This window comes from Lepisma saccharinum, chromosome 28 (genome assembly GCF_977018435.1).
Source record: "Lepisma saccharinum chromosome 28, izLepSacc3.1, whole genome shotgun sequence".
NCBI lineage: Eukaryota > Metazoa > Arthropoda > Insecta > Zygentoma > Lepismatidae > Lepisma > Lepisma saccharinum.
Genome location: NC_139256.1, coordinates 11,552,114 through 11,564,544, shown reverse-complemented (window position 1 = coordinate 11,564,544; position 12,431 = coordinate 11,552,114). Strand labels below are relative to the sequence as shown.

General features: G+C 37.8%; 1 non-coding gene across 1 annotated transcript; it reads left to right on the top strand.

Moving 5' to 3' along the window:
* Positions 1–7,840: 7,840 nt before the first annotated feature.
* TRNAT-CGU (transfer RNA threonine (anticodon CGU)) lies at positions 7,841–7,913 on the top strand. Its single transcript has one exon. It is a non-coding gene; the product is annotated as a tRNA-Thr (tRNA).
* Positions 7,914–12,431: the final 4,518 nt, after the last annotated feature.

Sequence of the window (12,431 nt, the reverse complement as noted above, 5' to 3'; positions counted from 1 at the left end):
AGTGAACCTCTCGCTGGCCGGCGGTTGAGAAACACTGGTTTACCGGCGGTTGGGAAACAAATGTACGTACACCTTACGCGAAATTGTGTCCCATGAACATAAAATTAGGTATTCAAAGGGAATCGCGCAAAAGTAAACACTAAAAAAGAAGGCAGAAGGGGGTGACAATAACCGCAAAAGGATAAACGAAACAATGTCAAAGGAATAAAAACAAAATATTGCTGGTTGTTCCAGTGTTTCTTGCACAGAACCAAAAAAGAGAGGACGTCAGATAAATAAGACGGTAAATTACAGGACGGGTTATTACAAAAAGAAGTCACCCTCTTTCCCTTTACGGTCATATACGCCCGTTACAAAGTTTCCGGGCACGACACTTGCCAACTTCATTCATTCTCATAACTGATGTCCCGGCTCCAGCCCATATTACATTCCTGTATCAAGTTTTGTGCCCGCAGGGTTAAGAGCGAATTATATCTGATGTCGAGGCTATAAATAAACCCGTAACTGGCAACTACTCAAACAGCGCCTCCATTCATTACGAAGGGAAGAATTAAGGATATTCCTTGCTCCTTGACTTTGAGCCAGCAAGAAACCTTATCTCTCCACAGGGAACAGAGATTACTGCAGGCCCATTCAGGTCTTCCATGGCCCGTTGCCAGAGGGACGGTTGCTGTGCAGACTGCGGAAGTGTGCAACCCTTTCGTCCCTTTACATCCTGCAGATGCTGCAAAAACAAAGTGTTGCAAGTATACTGTATCATTAGCCCCATCTGTTTCGCTACACTTTTCTGACATTAGGTGTACTGCAGGTCAGGCACGTATCTAGCAGGGGGTCTACCAATCTAGAATGTCAAGACAGTCAAGAAAATGTCAAGAAATCAACAGCAAGAAAGTCAAGAAATTATGCTTTTGGTGAAGAATTTTTGCTATTTTTTTTTACAGTGCAGTGCATTTCATTGTTATAGATACCTGTATATATACACCTGTACTTGGATTTAATAAAATTGAATATTTGAAAATCTGAAATTGAATTGAGTTGTGGATAAGATTTGTGTATTGTGGCTATTCCCCATCCAATATGAAGTTTGAAGCATTAATTTCTACATGCATTAATATTTAAAGCAAGTCTAAATATCTTGCTAAGTATAGCTTCAGTTTTCATCGTAACTGGCCTTGTGGTAGAGGTTTTTCATTGAATAAAAATATCTGTTTTCTTAATTTTGCAACTATACCAGTGTAGAGGGCGTTTAAATAAATGTTAAGGAAAAAGAGGGTAAAGGTTAAGAAAAAGGAAAGAACGGTCAAGAGAAAGTCATGAAAAAGTCAAGAATTTTGGATTTGTTATATTGGTAGACACCCTGTAGAAGTATATTTCGGGGTGGGGTGGACCAAGTGACTCAAAATGTTATTATTATTATTAATAACAATAGTGTTTTAATTAAAATAATTATAATTGTACTAAATGAATTAATGAGTATTAATTAAAATATTAATTAGTGTTAATTAAAATATTAATTAAATAGTATTAATTAAAATATTAATTAATATTATATATTTTTATTACATGAATAGATAAAGAGATGATATAAGGATAGTGGTGATATAACAGCACGTATTCATTATCTAGCTTACGAATAGTTAAGGTAGGCAAAATTTGTAAAGAAGAGAAATGAGAAGTGCCCTTGCAGGGAAATTTATGTCAAATAGATAAAAAATTGAATGTTTATGGAATAGCCAAAAAAGGCTGTTATATCATATTGACGAAAAGTAAAGTTCCTGGTAGTATTGTATGATTGATTTGCTTTATTTTACTTCGCTTTTTGTGCCACTTTTGGCTAATTTGCGAAGATGAGGATGATGTGAAGAAATTGATAAATGGATACTCACAAACATCCATACCCAGGTCGGGATTCAAACCCGGGACCGCTGGCGTAGCGCGATGTGCCAACCACTCCGCCACGGGGCAGGCCCTCTTTCATTGTGCGAAATCCTGAGTGGACAGGAGGAATTTGCTCTCCCCCCACAAAACAATTGCTGGGGAGAGTCTTTATTACAACAACGAAACATAAGCATAAGTTGTATCTTCCAATATACTTTACTAAGGATAATATGGAAATCACACACTACGTAGTGTGGTTCTGAGTGATGAATGTCTTTCTTCTCCCTTTCAAGACATCATTAACAGATCTACATCAATAACAATATACTCACAATAATAGTAAAAGAAGAATACAAGATGATCTAATTAATTTATATTAATAGAAAGCAAATTTGAACACAAACATGATAAAACTATTTAAACTATATCGTATTTTTTTAAACATCTTTAACCAGTTAGTAAGGGAATTAGTTTGCTACTTTATAAACATGTGATACATAGAAAAGTAACAAATTAATTACTTTATATAAAAAATAATAATGTATTTTTAAAAATTTAGTATCCACAGCTCTAGGTCGGGTTGTGGGAGGGAGACTGGCAGTCGGGAGATAGGCCAAGGCTCTTCCAGGCCTGTAGAGCCATGGGTTATTATTATTATTATTATAAATATGTTGAGTTGAGTTTTTGTTTTAAGTCCACATTATGCACATATAGGCTAATCGGGACGGACTGGACCTACGGTTTAAAGTGTGATTCGAACCACTACAATAAATATGTGTGTGTGTGTGTGTGAGAGAGAGAGAGAGAGAGAGAGAGATCTTCCTCCCCTCCCCACACCCCCGCCCGCCACCAGTCTTCAATGACGTATAATTTTAAATTAGATGTTGATAATAATAATAATAATAATAACAATAATAATAATAATAATAATAATCATCTTTATTCATCCGTTGACCCATTTTACATGGGTATGGATTTCGTCAGATACATGAAAATATAATATAAGCTATATACAGGCTATTACAGTATAAGAACAAAACTTTTTACATGCTGCACATATACATTATATTATAATATTAAAAACAGTCATAAGCATATATACTTAATAATATAAATATATGACGATTCTCTCTGGAAAGTTTTGGTACGATATATTTCAGGATAAGGCTGTTTAGTGGGGATAAATTCCTCTCCACTGATCCTGCCCCAAGCGCACCCCAAGTTCCAGAACAATAATCGCAGCGTTTCCTCAATTCAACATTGAATGTTTGGGTCGCCCCCTTGCATTCTGCAGTGGAGACGCGAACAGCCTGAGCCATCTATCAACGAAGCCCCGAAACAACTCCAGCTGCATGAGCAACTACTCCAGGACGCTTTCGTCACCGTGACGTCACAGAGTAAATTCCCAAGCGTAAGCAAACTTCAAGGGCACCATTGCTTTGTATTTACTTTGTCTCACACATCACGACGTAAGAGAACGTGGAAGATGAATTCAGATGGAAAATTATGCTGTAAAAGGACTGTGGCAACTGTTTCACTACAGTCTTCAAAATTAACATTGATTGATTGATTGATTTATTAGCATCCATTCAACTTTTACAAATGTTTGGAATTGTCACATTGTACATGTACAATTAGAATCCGTTGCGCAACAGCCCTGAAGGGCCTAGGCTTACCTACCGACTGCCGGTCTCCCTCCCACTCTTTCCTTCGTCACCTCTAAGCGTGGAGATCTTCAAGCAGTATTGGAATAGAGTCGGGGGGTCAGCTTAGGATAAATTTTGGGGGCAAAGTAAATTGTTTTGGGGGTAAGGTTGACATAAACAACATAACATAACCCTACAGCTCTACAGCACCATGGCGGGCCTTGGCTTACCTACCGACTGCTGGTCTCCCTCCCACACAGTTCCGCCGTCACCTGTTATAGCGTGGAGGTCTCAGACCAGTGTTGGGGTGACGGGTGATCAGCCCGACGAACCCCCAGCCGTTATTGTAGGTCTTCTTGACCGGGTTACGCTCACTCACTCACCAATTTCCTCACGATGGTGGGTTGCCACCGGCCCTATACGTAGGCCGAATAAATTCCGACCAGAGCCGGATTCGAACCTACGCCGTCCCGCAGCGAACGATCTCAAGACGAGTGAACGCCTTAACCCGCTCGACTACGGAGGAGGACTTGACATAAACAATATTTTATTTGTAAATACAGTAGAGCGTCGATTATCCGAACGTCGGTCAAGTCAACCGAACGACCGCTTAACCGAACTGTGTACTCCCTCACTTTCAGATATCTGTAATGAAAAAGTACGTGACTTAGCTGCTCGTAAGCGTGTAGGCTTGCTTAGACAGACCAAAATAAAGAATTTTTTTAAACGTTAATTTTGTGTACTGTGTGTATTGTTCATGCAAAATGCGTATGTAATATGTACATATTTTTGTTTAATAAACTGTACCACATACTATATATTCCTACTAAAGTTGCCTTTGTACGTTACTTTGTAATACATACTTAAAGAGATGCCTGTTTTTATGAATAAATTTACTGTACAGTACTTCTTTTTGGCAAATAAACATGTACAGTTCGATTATCCGAACAAACCAGTTTTCCGAACACCCATGTCCCCCAATTACTTCGGATAATCGACGCTCTACTGTATATGTAAAATCTTTTCGTATACTTTTTATTTAACAGTCGGCCCGCATTTTGTCACTTTTCCATGCCTTTGTTTTTTTTTTAATACTGGGCAGGGGGGGAACAGACCCCAACCCCTTCTTGCGCACGCCACTGACTGTACCTAAAGCAACAATCCCTGTACACAATACATTGAAACCAGTTAATCAATTTCTCTGCGGGACGACATGGGTTCGAGGCCGCCTGGGTTCAGGCCTTGTTCCAAAGGTGCAAGAGCGTACTTGAAGCGAGCATCCTCCGAGAATGGTCTTGGAGTGCGGTCTTGAAGTCGTGGACTGGAAGTGAAAGTCTTTCGAATTGCACTTCGACTGCAGCGCCAAATACGATCAGTAGATAAAGCTGAGTACTCGTTGTTTTCCCCACGTTATAAACACTTGTTTTTCACCATAGAAATCACGTTGCATTTTCAAATGTTCGTGCACATACATTTCCACACATTAGAAGCACTTTAACCAACAACTTGCTGACCCATAACATATATTTAACCCGTGTTGCTGACTTTCTACCTCCGCGATTTTAAACAAAGGAAAGAGTGTGGAAATCACGTGACCGAGTCAGCTTCCATCTGCACTGCGAGCTATGCACTTGCTTACTCCTCTTCGTACCTTTCGGACAGAGCCTCAGTCTCTGGGTTTTCGGTCTGTGTATAGGAGGGAGACTGGCAGTCAGGAGATAATCCAAGCCACTTACGGGCTGTAGAGCCAAGGATTATTATCCAACTGCTATGAAGATTTCAGCTCAAATGTTGTGAATTGTACATCAGTTAGCGTTGGTGACTTGCCTTACCTCAAATAACGCAATATCGTTAATAATCGTTCCCTGGTTAATAAAATACGATTAATAGTTTCTTATATACTCTACAGATATATGGTCATCCCTACGGCTCGGAAGTTGATGACCTAAAAAAGGTCATAAAATTATTTAAAAATTACCTATACATGGTAAAGAAATGACCTGAAAATAATTTTCTCTGAAAATCAAAGCTTGATTTTTTCATAAATTTCAAGAGAGTAGTTGAATAATTTGATAAAACCCGTTGTATGGTGGTTCAAATTGCTGAAGCAAAGGGACAAAGGCAATTAAGTACCAATGAAGTTTATAATAATAATAACCCGTGCCTCTGGAGCCCGTAAGGGCCTTGGCCTATCTCCCACAATCCTACCTAGAAGTGTGGAGATCTTCAACCAGTAATGGGGTGACGTGGGATCAGCACGTCCAAGCCGTTATAGGAGATATCAGTGACCGGGTTACGAGTATTTTAAGTTTTCTGGAGGTAAAATATATTTATCACAATTAATTTAATGCCAAACATTTCGGTTAAAAATAATATTGTGCTTTCCCATTCACCATATTTTCGATAAATGGCGAACTTGTAAAAAGAACCTTGTCAAGAAATTTAAATATGTAAGGTATGCAGCAAATGCATTCACGAAATAACAGGGAAGGAGAAAAATAAAACTCAAAAATGAAGAAAAATGCAAGAATAACAGTAAAAAAATACTGAAAAATGAACTAAAAGCCAGAAGAGGCCAAACAATGAAAATGTTTTATGGTTCAAACTGAAGGGAAACGAACTGATATCAGGTTTAGCATTGTTTCCAAGGCTGAGAAGAAAATATGATTTCTCAACTTCCGAGCCATTGTCGTCACGTTCGAAGATTTCGCACTAAAATACGATTTTATGAATGCACGCAGCGCTCCAGATTCTCTTTTCAAATCACTGGCGAGCGCGAGACTGCATTCGGAAATTAATTAATAGAACTTGCAGGCCATGCCCCCCTCTCGAACCATGAAATATTTTAATGCGAATCTATAAAACCTACAAAAATAACGAACGATTTTTCAGATTTTCAAGAATTTCGATTTTCTTCTTGTATAAATGTATGGGTTGTTTCTGGAGAGAAGCAGACTCCAGAAGTCTGCAGCCTATTATGTTTAATGATTTTGTTTCATAACAATTGACGCAAGGCTACCAAAATCGCCGAGATCGAGAATGTGTAGGGCTCTACCCCCACATCCCCTAACTGTACCTGATTGACATGCACGGGAAATTTTACCTTTCTACGTACCAGACGTCCCAGTTCACTATTCTGTATTTTTAATCTCTGTCCTGACTTTTTTCGAACTGCAGTCTTCATGAGAAAATGTCCCCTTCTTTTGTTAATTCACATTCAGACATGTTCTACATTATAATAATCATTCCTAACACGTATCATTTAACTTATAAATATATTATTTTATTATTCAAATCAAATCATGGCTGTTCAGTGATGCTGATATAAGGCAATTAAAAAAAATTGAAAACATTGTCAATTTGGGAATACTGTACTATTCGAATACTTTTGAGAATTTAATGATATTAATTGACATATATGTATTTCATGACATACATACATATAATAATATATTGCCCCTCTACCCTCAAAAAATCCTGGGTACGGGCCTGTATGCCATAGTTCATAGTAATAGTACAGAAGGTATAGTTGCAATAATACAATGATGATAAGTCATTGTCACAAGAAGGGACATCTGGTTCTGGCGACCTGTTTTACATTTAAAAAATCCGGAACAGAGCAGAGGCGCCAAGTTAAGATACATTTGGGGGGCAAGGTAAATTCGTGCGGGGACAAGATCGACATAAACAATACTTTATGTTCATATATACATAAAATGTAGGCTATCCGTCTACGTGAAATGGGGGGAGGGGCAGAAATTGCCCCCCCCCCCCAAGTCGACGCCTATGGGACAGAGACAAAAAATGGGAATGTCCCAGCTAATGCGGGACGTCTGGTCACCTTATTAAAGCTTGAAATCATATTTTTCTACAATTGCAAGTTCGATTTACGTTGAAAAATAACTGAGTGAGTGTGATATTGAAACAATAATGTTTTTTTTTTAAATATATGACTCGTAAGAGCAGTGCAGTGATATCATAACAATTAATTTGGGAGCACATTGTTACGCAGTGTTATATTGTTCACCGTACAAATCATTGTCGTCAATTTTCTAAAAGAAACGCGAAGAGCCGAGAAGTATATGGTCAAATTAATCACATTTAAAACCCTTAGTTATTTACACTGGTTTAAAGAGGTTACAATCTACGTAAGACAATAAATGAATAGTTTTAACTTTCTGTTATTGTTTAAAAACAGGGTTGTGTCCATAAAACTTCAATGCAGTCCATATTTAATGCACATAAATACAAAAAAAACAGTGACGCAATGTCGGCTCGGAATGAAGTACCTACGGGAGAGGCCGATTCGACAGTGTGCCTCCTTAGCTCAGTGGTTAGAGCACTGGTCTCGTAAACCAGGGGTCGTGAGTTCAAACCTCACAGGAGGCAGTTTCCACTAATGTTTTTTTTTTCATTGAAAGAATATTGTAATTGATTGTTTACTCTATATAGAAATGTGGATTCTTCCAATTTTACATGTATGTGAAGATACTGTTTTCAATTATAACCGAATATTCATCAAATAAACACGAGGAACTACAGAAACTGTACGTACAGTTACTACCTTCATATTTAATTGACACACTTTCTTATGCAATAGTGTATCCCTGATGGCGTAATGATAACGTCATCTTGTAATTAAGGGGTCCCGGGTTCCGTACCTGGTGGAGGTACATAGTGGTTTGGATTTCACCATAAGCCCAAAGTTAAGTCCCAATTAGGTTTTCAGGACACAAAATGAACTTCAACAATCTCAAACAAACCCTCATAGTGTTGTTATTTATAAATGACCAAAAATGTGAAAGTCTACTTTGAAGCGAACACAGCAATGTACACTCCTGTTCAGATAAAGTCGCACTTTCTCCAATTGGTCAACGCTATATTGTGTCACTTTATGTGAACAATAGTGTACAACACGTTTATTGTGGAGTTTATTTCTTATACTTTGATTATGATCCTTTGGGCAAAGAGTGTTATATGCGTTTTTCTCTTGTTAGCATATTATTGTCGAACATTTTCATTTTAAGTTAACTGCGACAAATTTAATTTTTCTTTTGTAGCTAGCAGTGGCGCAACCACAGGGTGGGAATTGCTCCCCCCCCCCCAATCTTCGACGGAAGTCAATTCTAGGGGGAACAAACATTGACGGCCAAGGGCACCTGCAGGGGGCACAGAGGAGAATTGCCCGCTTCGAATTCAAATTTTATGCAAATAAAAGTACATTTCGTAAAATGTTCGTGGTCGCTTTGCTCTCAATGCCTGCTTTTCTCAGTTTCGTCAAGTTCAGAGCCGTAAGCCGACCATGGGTTCCAAATTATTTAAATGAAAAGAAATTGAGAAAGAGGGAATGCCTTGGCTCCCAATGATATTATTTGCGCCCTATTAGGTGTAAATAGGGGGACAAACATTGACGGCCAAAGGCACCTGCAGGTACAGAGGAGCAATTGCCCCCTTCGATTTCAAATCTTATGCAAATTAAAATACATTTCGCAAAATTTTCTTGCTTATCTCGGTATCGTCAGGTTTAGAGCCGTAGCTAGGGGGCGGCGGAAGTCGGCCATGGATGCCAAGAGATCTTAATGAAAATAGTTGAAAAAGAGAGAATGCCATGGCGTCCAGTGAAATTATTTGTGCCCTATTAAATCAATATTGTTTTCAATTGCAAAATTTGGATCTAAAAATGTTCTTGCTCGCTTCGCTCGCTATGTAATTGTTTTCTGTGATGTAATGTATTTAAATAATATGTGTTGTATATATGTAGGCTACTGAATGAACATAAAATACGTACAGAATTAACGTTAGCATGTTGCATATGTATTTTCTTATTTTATGTCGCTCCATGTTGCATATGTGTAAAACATATGTTGTAAATGAAAGTTATACATGTTATTTATGTACAAAAGAATTGTCTTCGAAATGTATTTATCGTTCATTTTTTGCCATTCAAGATACTGTTATTGTATTTGGGTATAAGTTTGTCTGCTTGTTTTCTATTATTAGCTAATGTGAAACTGACAGTGTTGAAAAAAAAATTTCAAATAGTTTGTTCCAAACAAATGCTTTAGTACCGACTTCTATCCTCTCTATGCGTAATTTATGAGGATAATAACGTCTTTGATACTACTACTACTACCACTAGTAATAATAATAATAGTTATAATAATAATGCCATTATTATTGTCATTATTATTAGCATTATTATTGTTGTTGTTGTTGGTACGTTTATCCTGGTACTTGACCCCCAGACAAAAATTCATGGTTGCGCCAGACTGGATAAGGCAGGGGGAGGAACCCTTGGCCACTTAGAGCAAATACCAAAATTTCGAATCATGTAACCGATATCCAAATCCAAATCCTTGGATTCGAACCACGAATCCGATATCTGAATTAGGGATCACGAATCTTGTATCTAAAATCTGAATCTTGAATTTTGGGTGAATTATATTTAGATTTTTAGTATTTGGACCCGAATATTGGATTGTGTGTCCTGAATTCCTGAACACGAATTCTTAATACAATATCTGGATCCCGAATGCTAGATCCGATATCCGTATGTCGAATTCTGAATCCGATTATCGATTTCTACATCTCGAAAGGGGGAGGAGTTATGTGTATCTTTCTTTCTAGCCAGTTCTCAGTTTGTCATCTTTTCCTTTTTTTAGGGTTCCTTTGAAGTTTCTTTTTCAGGAAAACTGAGGCAAAGGGATGGTTATGATGCCCTCCATCCGCCTTAGGCACGCCAGTGATACCACCATACTTAGCATATGACAAAATCTTTATTGACAGTGAATCCTATATTTCGCCACTTTTCCTGCATACGATATTCTTTATGTTTAAGACATCATTCTGCAAAGAAGTGGAACTATGAATTATAACACATTTAAGCACTGCTCATAGCGAAAGTAAATATATCTTCCCCGCCAAGGGAACTGTTAAATACTCATTAAGCCAGACTGTACGTGATTCTCAAACCCTATCCCAGTCACGTCCCGCACACGTAAAGTTCCCTCACGGCGTCAAAAATAAGAGCTGGCGATTCTGTACGGCTTGATGCGGAGGCGCACTGGCATGCAGCAACCGCAGATGGCGATAAAACCGGCGACAAATGTTGACACTGAGGAACGAGTGTAGGGTGCGAGCGAGAGGCACGAGGACTAAATATACTTATATAGCAAACAAGCACCATGGAAAATACAGTAGGGCTGTAAATACGCACACGAACAGCAGATCATAAAACGACCGTTTTCCGCTTCGTTAGTTCCAGTCTGCGCCACGAAAGCCGCTGTTCGAAGGGACCAACACGCGCACCACGTCATTCCGTCGGAATCAAGTCTTGATGATTCTGCACGCTCGATGCTAAAACTCCTCCGACCAAACACACATTTTTCGGTAACTCTGATACGGTGCCCCGCTCTCGCAAAGCTAAGCAAAAAAGTACACATGTATTTTAACTTGTATTAAGCCTACCACACTGCATAACTGTTTATTATTTTTTAACTGTGAGTTCTATCAGAGATACCCCTTTGTCGACTAGCCTGAACCCAATAAATAAGTAAAACTAGATAAATAAATGATCTTATTCTTTTTAATATCTCTTCATTTTTGTGTTATTTTTATTTATATTTTTTCCCTTTTTCATTGTTCACAATTTCAGTGTAAAATGGCCATCTGTGCTGTATCTGGAATATTTTCAATAAATAAATAAAAATGTACCCAGGTCCCATTGTCTACTTAATCAAGTATCTAGGAAGATCCGCAAATTTTCTGAATTATTATAAATATAATACTATTTTAAACATAATACATAAAACACAATGAAATATCCAATTAATTTAATACTGAATCCGCGAAAGAATCTCTGATAATAACAAGTTATCTAGGTTAGGTTGGCTTAAGCTTTTGTTCTTAACAATCAAACCATTTCTACTCTAACAGTTGTCAAGATAGACAATAATCGAATAGTTTTAATGTCGTTACGGATTTTAAATTCTATTAAGTGTTTTTCCTCTTTAGTTATATTATTCAACATGGCACACACACTCAAATATATATGAATTATTATGTTATGTGTATTTACATACAAAAGTAAATTACTAAATATTTAAAAATACTTCATTCTTTAATACATATATAGACAGACATGTGTGTGTAAGATATTTATAAAGTATCAATCTAATTCCGACCATCTGGTTCAACATTTCAAAATAGTTGATATTGTTTTATTATGTACAAGTTTCAATTTTTTGTTTATTTTTTTACTTTCTATTAATACAAATCCATTAGATTTCATACTTACATTTCTTTTAAATTCTTGTTTTACTTTTATTGCGCATATATTGCTATTGGTGTAGATTTATTAAGTATGGAACACACATACATACATTATCTGCGGTCTTTTTCTTGTGCTTCTTGACATTATCCTTAGTAAAGCATATCTGAAGTCAAAACTATTTGCTTATATTTGTTGTTGTAACAAAAACTCTCCCGTCTGGAAATTTTTGGTAGTGAGGATTATTAGGACAACATATTTTGTGGGGGAAATCCCTCCAGTTCCACCAGGATTTCGCATATTGCTGTTCTCCATATCACTCCTGATGTTTTGCAGGCATCGAAGGAGCCAGGGAGGGTAGAATGCACCAAGGGGGAATAACGGAAAGGAACTTACTGGTTGAATCCAGTATAAGATAACCGTCTCCCCACAGCTGTCGAGGCAGCTAAGAAAATTTTCTTTTGCGTCATTCCTGTTTTGTCCTGCCCAGCCGTTATCCTATTCATGCGAACCGACCGGTAAGTCTTTTATATCCCGTCATATGAACCGAGCAGCTGATGCCATCGACGGTGGATTAAGACGAAGAAAGCGGACACGTGTAGGGGACAATATCCTCCTCCTTCTTCCCTCCTCTTTCG